This window comes from Mustela nigripes, chromosome 3, assembly GCF_022355385.1.
Source record: "Mustela nigripes isolate SB6536 chromosome 3, MUSNIG.SB6536, whole genome shotgun sequence".
Taxonomy (NCBI): Eukaryota; Metazoa; Chordata; class Mammalia; order Carnivora; family Mustelidae; genus Mustela; species Mustela nigripes.
The window spans coordinates 19,379,985-19,393,304 of NC_081559.1; positions in this window are offsets into that span (position 1 = coordinate 19,379,985).

Sequence of the window (13,320 nt, forward strand, 5' to 3'; positions counted from 1 at the left end):
CAGTAAAGTGTCAGGATACAAAATCAATGCACAGAAATCAGTTGCATTTCTAAACACCAATAGCAAGATAGAAGAAAGAGAAATAGGGAATTGATCCCATTTATAATTGCACCCCAAACCACAAGATACATAGTAATAAATCTAACCAAAGAGTAAAAAAAAATCTGTACTCAGAAAACCATAAAGTACTCATGAAACAAATTGAGGAATACAAAAGAAATGGAAAAACGTTCCATGCTCATGGATTGGAAGAACAAATACTGTGAAAATATCTATGCTACCTAAAGCAACTACAAATGTAATGTAATCCTTATCAAAATACCATCCATTTTTTTCCAAAGGAATGGACCAAATAATCCTAAAATTTATATGGAAGCAGAAATGACTCTGAACCCTCAGAGGGTTGTTGAAAAAGAAAACTAAAGTTGGCAGCATCACAATCCCAGACTTCAAACTCTATTACAAAGTTGCAATCATCAAGACAGTATGGTATTGGCACAAAACAGACACATAGATCAATAGAACAGAACAGAGAGTCCATAAATGGACCCTCAATTCTATGGTCAATCAATCTTCAACAGAGCAGGAAAGAATGTCCAGTGGGAAAAAGAGTCTCTTCAACAAATGGCGTTGGGAAAATTGGACAGCCACATGCAGAAGAATGAAACTGGACCATTTCCTTACACCACACACATAAATAGACTCAAAATGGATGAAAGACCTCAATGTGAAACAGGAATGCATCAAAATCCTTGAGGAGGAGAGAGGGCAAGATGGCAGAGGAGTAGCAGATTGAAATGACATCAGGTCGCAGGGGTTCAACTAGGTGGTTATCAAACAATTACAAACACCTACAAACTCCAGAAGAGATCAAAGAAAAGAAGAGCAGCAATTCTAGAAACAGAAAAATCAACCACTTTCTGAAAGGTAGGATGTGCAGAGAAGTGAATCCAAAGCAATGTGAAGATAGACCACAGGAGGAAGGGTCAGCTCCCAGCAAGCAGCAAAGCAGTGGAGCACAAAATCAGAACTTTTAGAAGTCTGTTCCACTGAGGGATATTGCTCCAGAGGCTAAGCAGGGGTGGAGCCCTTGCAGGGACAGTGTGGTCTCAGGACATGCAGGGTCACTGGAAGATCGGGGTGTTTGAGTGTAGCCTAGCTTCCAGGTATCAGAGTGGGGAAGCTGACTACAGAGACAGAGCAGAGGAGTGAGTTCTCAGTTCAGGATTACCTTAAACTCTGAACTGTGGCAAAGTCAGGTCACTGCTTTTTGAGCAGATCCAGGGAGACTCAACTTCCTCCTCTGGAGACAGGAATCTGCTGGGTTTGGAGACTCCAAACAGGGCTGTGTGCCAGAGACAGAAATGCCTGGTCACAGGCTGGTGAGCCTGGAGTGCAGCCAGAGACCAGGGAGAAAAGAGTGATTGACTCCTTTTCTCTGAGGGTGCACTGAAGAGTGGGTTCCTGGGCTGGAGATTGGGAGGCTGCTATTTTCATTCCCGTCCTCCAAGGCTCTACAGAAAGCCTTAAGGGAACAAAAAATCCCATTCTGGAGAAATAAAGGAACCAAAATCTAAACAAGTTGAAATCAAAAAAGGTATTAATGAGGTGCAATCAAGAATGGAGGCTCTTACTGCTAGCATAAATGAGGCAGAAGAGAGAATTAGTGATATAGAAGAACAAGTGATGAGGAATAAAGAAGCTGAGCAAAAGAAAGACAAACAACTATTACACCATAAAGGGAGAATTCGAGAGATAAGTGATACCATAAGATGAAACAATATTAGAATAATTGGGATTCCAGAAGAAGAAGAAGAAAGAGAGAGAGAAGGACAGAAGGTATATTGGAGCAAATTATAATAGAGAATTTCCCTAATATGGCAAAGGGAACAAGAATCAAAATCCAGGAGGCACAGAGAACTCCACCCCATCATCTAATAGTAAATCTCACCAGTCTTAGTGACAAAGAGAAAATCCTGAAAGTGGCTTGGAACAAGAAGTCTGTAACATACAATGATGGAAATATTAGATTGGCAGCAGACTTATCCACAGGAAACTTGCAGGCCAGAAGAACTGGCATGATATATTTAGAGCACTAAATGAGAAAAATATGCAGCCAATAGTTCTATATCTAGCTAGGCTGTCATTAAAAATAGAAGGAGAGATAAAAACCTTCTAGGACAAATAAAAACTAAAAGAATTTGCAAACAGCAAACCAGTCCTACAGGAAATATTGCAAGGGTTCCTCTAAGCAAAGAGCCTAAAAGTAGTAGACCAGAAGGGAACAGAGACAATATACAGAAACTTACCTTACAGGCAATACAATGGCACTAAATTTGTATCTTTCAATAGATACCCTGAATATAAACGGGCTAAAGGCCCCAATCAAAAGACACAAGGTATCAGAATTGATGAAAAAAAAAAAAAAAAACAAGACCCATTGATATGCTGTCTACAAAAACTCATTTTAGACTCAAAGACACCCCCAGATTTAAAGTGAGGGGGTAGAAAACGATTTACCATGCTAATGTATATCAAAAGAAAGCTGGGGTGGCAATCCTTAAATCAGATAAATTAGATTTTAAGCCAAAGACTATACTAAGAGATGAGGAAGGACATTGTATCATAATCAAAGGGTCTGGCCCACAAGAAGATTTAATAATTTTAAATGCCTATGCCCCTAACATGGGAGCAGCCAACTATATAAACCAATTAATAACAAAATCAAAGAAACACATTGACAGTAGTATAATAATAGTAGGGGACTTTAACACCCCTCTCACTGAAATGGACAGATCATCCAAGCAAAAGATAAAACAGGAAATAAAGGCCTTAAATGACACACTGGACCAGATGGACATCACATATATATTCAGAGCATTCTATCCCAAAGCAACAGAATTCACATTCTTCTCTAGGGCACATGGAACATTCTCCAGACAAGATCACATCCCGGGTCACAAATCAGGTTGAAACTGGTACCAAAAGACTGGGCTCATTTCCTTCATATTTTCAGAACACAATGCTCTGAAGCTAGAATTCAATCACAAGAGGAAAGTTGGAAGAAACTCAAATATGTAGAGGCTAAAAAACATCCCACTAAAAAATGAATGGATCAACCACGAAATTAAAGAAAAATTGAAAAAAAATTCAGGAAAACAAATGAAAATGAAAACATAACTGTTCCAAATCTTTGGGACACAGCAAAGGCAGTCCTGAGAGGAAAGTATATAGTGATATAAGATTTTCTCAAGAAACAAAAAAGGTCTCAAGTATACAAACTAACCCTACACCTGAAGGAGCTGGAAAAAGAATAGCAAAGAAAGCCGAAACCCAGCAGGAGAAGAGACATAATAAAGATCAGAGCAGAAATCAATGAAATAGAAAACAAAAGAACAGTAGAACAGATCAATGAAACTAGGAGCTGGTTCTTTGAAGGAATTAATAAGATTGATAAACCCCTGGCCAAACTTATCAAAAAGAAAAGAGAAAAGACCCAAATAAATAAAATCATGAATGAAAGAGGAGAGATCACAACCAACACCAAAGAAATACAAACAATTATAAGAACATATTACGGGCAACTATATGCCAGCAAATTTAAAAATCTCGAAGAAATGGATTCATTTCTAGAGACATATAAACTACCAAAACTGAACTAGGAAGAAATAGAAAACCTGAACAAATCCATAAGCTATAAGGAGATTGAAGCAGTCATCAAAAATCTCCCAACAAACAAGAGCCCACGGCCAGAGAGCTTCCCAGGGGAATTCTACCAAACATTTAAAGAATTATCACCTATTCTCTTGAAACTGTTCCAAAAAATAGAAATGGAAGGAAAACTTCCAAACTTAGTTCATGAGGCCAGCATTACTTTGATCCCAAAACTAGACAAAGACCCCACCAAACAGGAGAATTACAGACCAATATCCTTGATGAACACAGATGTGAAAATTCTCACCAAAATACTAGCCAATAGGATCCAACAATATGTTAAAAGGATTATTCACCATGACCAAGTGGGATTTATTCCTGGGCTGCAAGGTTGGTTCAACATCCACAAATCAATCAATGTGATACAATACATTTATAAAAGAAAAAACAAGAACCATAAGCTTAATAGATGCTGAAAAAGCATTTGATGAAGTACAGCATCCTTTCTTGATCAAATCTCTTCAAAGTGTAGGAATAGAGGGTACATTCCTCAATATCATCAAAGCCATCTATGAAAAACCCACAGCAAATATCATTCTCAAAGGGTATAAACTGAGATCTTTTCCCCTAAGATCAGGAACACAGCAGGGATGTCTGCTATCACCACTGCTATTCAACATAGTGCTAGAAGTCCTAGCCTCAGCAATCAGACAACAAAAAGAAATTAAAGGCATCTGACTTGGCAAAGAAGAAGTCAAACTCTCACTATTTGCAGATGATATGATACTTTATGTGGAAAACCCAAAAGACTCCACTCCAAAATTACTAGAACTTGTACAGGAATTCAGTAAAGTGTCAGGATATAATATCAATACACAGAAATCAGTCCCATTTACCATTGCACCCAAAGCCATAAGATACCTAGGAAGAAACCTCACCAAAGAGGCAAAGATTCCGTACTCAGAAAACTATAAAGTACTCATGTAAGAAATTGAGGAAGACACAAAGAAATGGAAAAGCATTCCATGCTCATGAATTGAAAGAACAAATATTGTGAAAATGTCTATGTTACCTAAAGCAATCTACACATTTAATACAATCCCTAACAAAATACCATCCTTTTTTTTTTCCCAAAGAAATGGAACAAATTATCCTAAAATTTATATGGAACCAGAAAAAACCCGAATAGCCAGAGGAATGTTGAAGAAGAAAGCCAAAGGTTGTGGCATTACAATTCCAGACTTCAGGCTCTTTTACAAAGGTGTAATCATCAAGACAGTATAGTACTGGCACAAAAGCAGACACATAGATCAATGGAACAGAATAGAGAGCCCAGAAAGAAAGAAGCTCTCAACTCTACGTCAACTAACCTCCAAGAAAGGAGGAAAGAATATCCAATGGAAAAAAGTCTCTTCCACAAATGATGTGGGAAAATTGGACAGCCAACATGCAGAAAAATGAAACTGGACCATTTCCTTACACCACACATAAAAATAGACTCAAAATGGATGAAAGACCTCAATGTGAGACAGGAATCCATCAAAATCCTTGAGGAGAACTCAGGCAGCAACCTCTTCAACCTCACCCATAGTGACTTCTTGGTAGACACATCACCAAAGACAAGGGAAGCAAGGGCAAAAATGAACTATTGGGACTTCATCAAAATCAAAAGTTTTGCACAGCAAAGGAAACAGTCAACAAAACCAAAAGACAACCAACAGAATGGGAGAAGATATTTTATTTTATTTTTAAAAAAGATTTTATTTATGCATTTGAGAAAAGAGAGAAACAAAGAGATCACAAGCAGAGGGAAAGACAGAGCTAGAAGGAGTAGCAGACTCCCCACTGAGCTGGGAGCCTGATGTGGGGCTCATTCCAGAACCCTGAGATTGTGACCTTAGCTGAAGGCAGATGCTTAACTGACTAAGCCACCCAGGCGCCCCTCACTCATACATTTTATGGATAAGAATACCCAGAATTTGAGAGCAGTGGAAATGTGTCCTTTGTTCATTACTTTCTAAGAAGTTAACTGGAAACTGGATTTAAAGCCAATTGTGCTTAATTGAATCATATATATAATGAATGATACAGATCTTTTGGAAGTTCTTGTTGGTGTTTTCGTTCTCTGCTTCAAATCTAGTTAACATTCTAATTCTAGAAAGATGATTTCTACCTTTGTTTCAAATAAATTCTGATTTATGAAACAATATAAAGTGTCATGTGTCACAGTATATTCTTTTTTGCTTCCACTGGCATAATTAGTAAGGAATCAAATGCCAACCTGGCATTACCTCGTAAGGAAAAAATATTTCCACACCCTTCTCATGGGGTGAAGGAAGCGAGCACTCTTATATTTTTCCACTGCTAAGGCTCTCCAAGCAATGTTAATGCAAAGGGAAAATTCTGGCTGTCTAAACTAGCTGATGATTACCACAGCATGTGGGGTTTTTCCTGTGTGTGATTTGATGAATGTTTTCATCACTAACTGGTTGAGTGCTAGCTATAATATAAACTTACCTGTATAAGAGGCACAGTTTACCCAGCCTCCTTTTTTCTCCAACCTAGAACTCTGACTTTATTATCTATGCTTTTTGTATGACTGATGAAAATACCAAGTTATTTTCCTAATTGTACAGTTTTTACTAGCAAATATCCAGTCTTGAACAGAGGGGTCTATGTTGTAGAAATGAATGAAAATAAGTTTTCATCAGAATTCAAGTGAATTTTTTACTTAGATCCCATATAAGCTTTTTGGCTAATGAGACCTACTGGCAGCTGGGAAGACAATTGATGGGAATGCAGGCACAATAGATTGCTCTTCTCTGTTCAATATTCAATAGTTGAGGTGGAGTGGACAATGTGGTACAGGGAATTTTTTTCACTAATTGGCTACTGATTATATATTGTGTTTCAAATATAAACAATATAGAGATACCATTCTATTGCATTCTAGTTAAAATAAATTCTTAAGACTTGATTCCAGCAGAGGTTGACAAGGCATTTAAAGAGCTAGATAAATATTCTTATCTCCAGGGCCAGACAAATATTTTAAGTGGTTTTGGTTCTTCTGTGAGAAAATGATTTTCTGTACTTTTCCACAAAGACCCCATTCCTTTCGTTTTTATTTGCATTGATTACATTTACATTGTTAACTTACAAATAGATTTGTGGGCTCAGGAGATTCTGTCAATACTAATGTTCTATAACCTGGAGAGTGAGAGGAGGAGAATGGGGGGAGGAGAAGGGAAGAGGGGTTGGAGAGAATGAGTGCAATGAATTAGTTTAACACTATCAAGGGTTCTGTGGGAAGTTGGGTTTACTGTGTTCATGGTGTACTAATACCATAGTGTGTAGCATCAGTAGTGCTAAGCTGCAGAACATAGATTTGTTCTCTGATTGGCGTATCCTGCCCAACAAGTAAGCAACAAAATAGTGCCTTATAAATGAGATACTTCATTCAATGCATGCCCTCCCTTCGGGGTTTATGAGCTCTGAGGTTTACATATCCCTTTCATTAAACTTTCTGTTGCACATGGTGAAAGAAGGCAGGATTGTTTTGGTAGCTGCCTAAGTCAAGATTCTTCAACTTCACCTACACCTTAGACCTTAGACCTGGGACCTATGCATTTTAACCCAGAACCTCAGAGCAAATGCCAAAGGTTGATACTTTTTCCATTTGTTCCAAGTATTTCTAATATCAGGGAGGATTGAAAGCCTTTGCATTGAAAAATTGTCATGAAAGAACAACAACTGGGCAAAGAACCCAAGGAACACGTGGTAATATGGCCTGACTCCAGTGTTCAGCTGTACCTGGGCAGAGGTATTCTCTAGACATTGCGGGCAATAGAGGCACACAAATTTCCAGGTTCCACAGCAGAGACAGGCAGTTCTGGGAGGAGTAGGAACCAGCATGGCTTTAGGGATGTTGGAGGACAGTAGCCAGTAGCCTTACATGACCACCTAGGTTCTGGACTTCGACAAGTACCAGGAGCAGTGGCCAGAGTGAGATGGTTCACATGGCATCCCAAACACAGAATTCTCTGTTACAGATATGGCTGGGGAGATCCCATCAGGGAAGGAACAAAGGGAAGAATGTCACATCTGTGAACAGATGTAAGACATGCCCTGGAGATACCAAAAAATGCCTTCAGGAAGAGCTACAGGGCTTGAAATAATGAGTGAGAACCAGAAATATAAATGATGTTTACTGTGGTTAATATGATCATATTTCCACCTGGGCTAAAGGGGCCTATTGATATAAGGGTAATAGACTCAATACGAACTTTAAACTAGTAAACAAACTTTGATCAGTGCTGATCAGGCAGATAATGAAAGTTCTCCAGCACAGCATGGTTTGGCATGGGCAATGCACTTGTGCTAATCTTGTTTGCTCTCTTGAAAAAAAATAATGTGTTACAGAGGCTTAGGAAGCTACATATCATAGTAGCTATATCATAGTAGTTAAAAGTGTGTTGACTGAAATTAGTCTGAGTTCTGGCTCTTGAAGTAATTAGCTATGTAACCTCAGTGTTTCAGCTTTTTCCTCACTGAATTTTGGAAATTAAGTGAGATGATACATTTTGGTGTTCAGTTAGTACCTGGTACATAGTAAATTTTCAATGAATGATTACATTTTTTATATGCTTTAATATAATTCAGTGAATAAGACTGATTTAGAATCTTGACTAATATTTGGATTTGGCTTATTCTGCTTCAGCCTCATACTAGTTTCCAAACATACTTTATGAAATATAGATGATAAATTTTGAGCTATTTTTTAGTGGTTGTGATAATAGCATGCACATCTTTAATTTATCATGATGTATTTAAAAAATATTAGTTTTTACAATGTCAGAACTTTATATCAGTATGATTTTATTTCCCCCCTCCTGCCCTCTGTGTTCTCTCTGTTATATATTTTAATTTCAAATGTAATAAATGACACAAAATATTGTTATTACATATATATTTTAAACCCAGAAATAGCCTTTTAAAATATGAATGTAAATGTTAAAAATATATATAGAAAATACATATTAAAATATATGTATATGTATTCTGAGTATATATATTGAATATGTATTAAAATTATAGATATAGATATATTTTGCCTTGGTTTTATTGATTTTCTAGGATTTGTTGATTGATATCTTTCATAAATCTTGGAAAATTCTTGGCTATTCTCTTTTGATACTGTCCCAAAGATCTTGTTATTTCCATTTTCTCATCCTTTTTTGGGGGGGTAAGTAGTTTCTGTAATTTCTATTCTTTAATACAACATGCATTATAGAGAACATTTTTATCTCTCTAGAAATATCACTGTGCCCCTTGTAGGAGATTCTGTATGTCCATTAGCATTGGACCTCAGGCGTCTGCTGATTTGCTTTCTTTCACTCTCGCTTGTCTCTTATATTTAAATTCTCATTTATTTAAGTCAATTAATTTTTAAAATACATTATAGTTCTTAGGGTGCTTATCTTGCATATCTTTTGAAAATATATTTCTAAAGCATTTTGATGCTATTGTACCAACAGGCACATGAAAAGGTGTTGAACATCACTGACTAATGGTCAGAGAAATGAAAATCAAAACACAATAGGACATTACCTCACTTGCTAGGATGATTATTCTCCAAAAAAAAAAAAAAAATAGAAGATAAGAAGTATCGGTGGGATGCAGAGAAATTAGAAACCTTGTACACTGCTGATGGAGGTATAAAATAATACAGTTGTTATGGAAAACAGTATTGAGTTTACTCAACAAATTAAAACCCCCATATGATCCAGCACTTTCACTTCTGGGTATAACTCAAAGGAATTGAAATCAAGATCTTTTTTTTTTTTTAATTTTTTAAAATTTATTTTTAAAAATTTATTTATTTATTTTCAGCATAACAGTATTCATTATTTTTTCACCACACCCAGTGCTCCATGCAACCTGTGCCCTCTATAATACCCACGACCTGGTACCCCAACCTCCCACCCCCACCCCCGCCACTTCAAGAGGTATCTGTACTTCTATGTTCGTTGCAGCAATGACCAAGTTACAAAGTAACTCAAATGCCCGTCTACAGATGAATGAGTAAAGATGATGTATACACACACACACACACACACACACACACACACACACTGGAATACTAATATTATCCAGCTTTCAAAAAGAAGGAAATCTTGCAATTTGGGGCAGTGTGTATGAATCTGGAGAACACTATGCAAAGCAAAATAAGGTAGTCACAGAAAAACAAAACAAAACAAAATATATATGATTTCTCTTAGTTGAGGCACTAAAATAGTTAAACTCATTAAACAGAGAATAGGAGGGTGGCTGCCAGGGGTTGGGGGACTGAGAATTGGAGAATTTATCAATTGGCATAAAGTTTCAGTTATGAAAACTGAATTAGTTTTAGAGATCTGCTAAATAGCATTGTGACTATAGTCAGCAATTTTGTATTGTTCACTTAAAAATTTGATGAGGGTAGATTTCATGTTAAGTGTTTTTGCCACACACACACACCCACACACACACACACAAAGGAAATAAGCAGGCAAACAAACAAGAAAGGAGACACAAGGAAACTTTTGGAAGTAATAGATATATTTATTATCTTGAATGTGGTGATGGTTTTCAAGGGTGTATACATATGTCTAATTTCATCAAAGATATATAGTTTTTGTATATCAATTACACTTCAAAACAACTACTTATAAATTTCATTTTCTTACTGTTTGTTGCAAGTATATAGAATTGCAATTACTTTTAAAAAATATTTACCTTGCATCTTGTGACCTTGCTAAACATACTTATTATAGTAAATTACTTATAGATGTGTTAAGATTTTCAATATAAATAATTATGTAATCTGACAGTTTTATTTTCCTTTCAATCTTTGTGACTTTTTTCTTTTTCTTACATTATTACACTAGCAAGGATGATCTCTAGTGTCATACTAAATTAAAATAATGAGATTACTATCTTTTTTCCACTGTATATTTTTTCCTGTTTTGTCGAAGATTATTTGACCATACAGTTGACCATAGTCTATATCTGGGCTCTCTACACTGTTCCACTGGTCTATGTGTCTGTTTTTATGCCAGTACCATGCTGTCTTGGTGATCACAGCTTTGTAGTAAAGCTTGAAATCAGGTAACGTGATGCCCCTAGTTTTATTTTTGTTTTTCAACATTTCCTTAGCGATTCGGGGTCTCTTCTGATTCCATACAAATTTTTGGATTATTTGCTCCAGCTCTTTGAAAAATACCAGTAGAATTTTGATCAGAATGGCATTAAAAGTATAGATTGCTCTAGGCATTTTACAATGTTTAACATTTTAACAATGTTTATTCTTCCGATCCAAGAGCATGGAATGGTCTTCCATCTTTCTGTGTCTTCTTCAATTTTTTTTATGAGTGTTCTGTAGTTCCTCGAGTACAGATCCTTTACCTCTTTGGTTAGATTTATTCCCAGGTATCTTATGGTTCTCGGTGTTATAGTAAATGGAATCGATTCTCTAATTTACCTTTCTGTATTTTCATTGTTAGTGTATAAGAAAGCCACTGATTTCTGTACATTGACTTTGTATCCTGCCACGTTGCTGAATTGTTGTATGAGTTCTAGTAGTTTGGGGGTGGAGTCTCTTCAATAAATGGTGCTGGGAAAACTGGACAGCTATATGTAGAAGAATGAAACTCGACCATTCTCTTACACCATATACAAAGATAAACTCAAAATGGATAAAAGACCTCAACATGAGACAGGCGTGAGACAGGAATCCATCAGAATCCTAGAGGATAATATAGGCAGTAACCTCTTTGATATCAGCCTCAGCAACTTCTTTCAAGATATGTCTCCAAAGGCAAAAGAAACAGAAGCGAAAATGAACTTTTGGGACTTCACCAAAATCAAAAGCTTCTGTACAACAAAGGAAGCAGTCAACAAGACAAAGAGGCAACCTATGGAATGGGAGAAGATATTTGCAAATGACAGTACAGACAAAAGTTGATATCCAGGATCTATAAAGAACTTCTCAAACTCAACACACACAATACAGATAATTATATCAAAAAAATGGGCAGAAGATATGAACAGACACTTCTCCAATGAAGACATACAAATGGCTATAAGACACACGAAAAAATGTTCATCATCACTAGCCATCAAGGGGATTCAAATTAAAACCACATTGAGATACCACCTTATACCAGTTAGAATGGCCAAAATTAGCAAGACAGGAAGCAACATGTGTTGGAGGGGATGTGCATAAAGGGGAACCCACTTCCACTGTTGGTGGGAATGCAAGTTGGTGCAGCCACTTTGGAGAACAGTGTGGAGATTTCTCAAGAAATTAAAAATAGAGCTTCCCTATGACGCTGCAATTGCACTACTGGGTATTTAACCCAAAGATACAGATGTAGTGAAAAGAAGGGCCATCTGTACCCCAGTGTTTATAGCAGCAATGGCCACAGTCACCAAACTGTGGAAAGAACCAAGATGTCCTTCAACGGACGAATGGATAAGGAAGATGTGGTCCATATACACTATGGAGTATTATGCCTCCATCAGAAAGGATGAATACCAACTTTTGTAGCAACATGGTTGGGACTGGAAGAGATTATGCTGAGTGAAATAAGTCAAGCAGAGAGAGTCAATTATCATATGGTTTCACTTAAATGTGGAGCATAACAAATAGCATGGAGGACAAGGGGAGATGGAGAGAAGAAAGGAGTTGAGGGAAATCAGAAGGGGAGGTGAACCTTGAGAGACTATGGACTCTGAAAAACAATCTGAGGGTTTTGAAGGGGCGGGGGGTGGTAGGTTGGGGGAACCAGGTGGTGGGTATTGGAGAGGGCAGGAATTGCATAGAGTACTGGGTGTGGTGCAAAAACAATGAATACTGTTACACTGAAAATGAATTAAAAGAAACAATGAGATGACTAGCCTTGTCTTGTTCCTAATCTTAGGTAAAAAGCCGAAATATTTCAGGATTGAGTATCACGTTACTAATAGGTTTTATTTTGTAGATATTCTTCATTGGTTGAGGAAATCCCATGCTATTCCTAATTTGCTGAAAACTTCTATGATGAATGAACAGTAGAATATATCACATGCTTTTATGGCATCTATTAGATTGATTATATGATTTTTCTTTTTAAAAGGACTACTTTTTTTAAGAACAGTTTTTAAATTGAGGGAAAGGTATAGAGATTTCCCAAATACTCCTTACCCACCTGCCCCACATGTATAGCATTTCCTATTATCAACATTCCCCACCACAGTGGTATATTTGTTGCGATTGATGAACTACATCATTGTCATCATAGATAATGGTATATTATCATTTAAACAATATATATTAAATCATGAAATATATGATCTCCAAAATAAATTAAAAACTTTACACAAATCTAGATTAAATTCAAGAAGAAAAACACCATTATTTATAAATATTATTATTATTATTTTATTTTTAAATTTAATTTTATTTTTTCAGTGTTCCAAGATTCATTATTGATGCACCACACCCAGTGCTCTATGCAATACATGCCCTCCTTAATGCTCACCACCAGGCTCACCCCCCTCACTGTTCTCCCCTCCAAAACCCCCCGTTTGTTTCTCCGAGTCCCCCGACCCCCCTGGGTCCCCCCCCCCATCCAATTTCCCCCAACT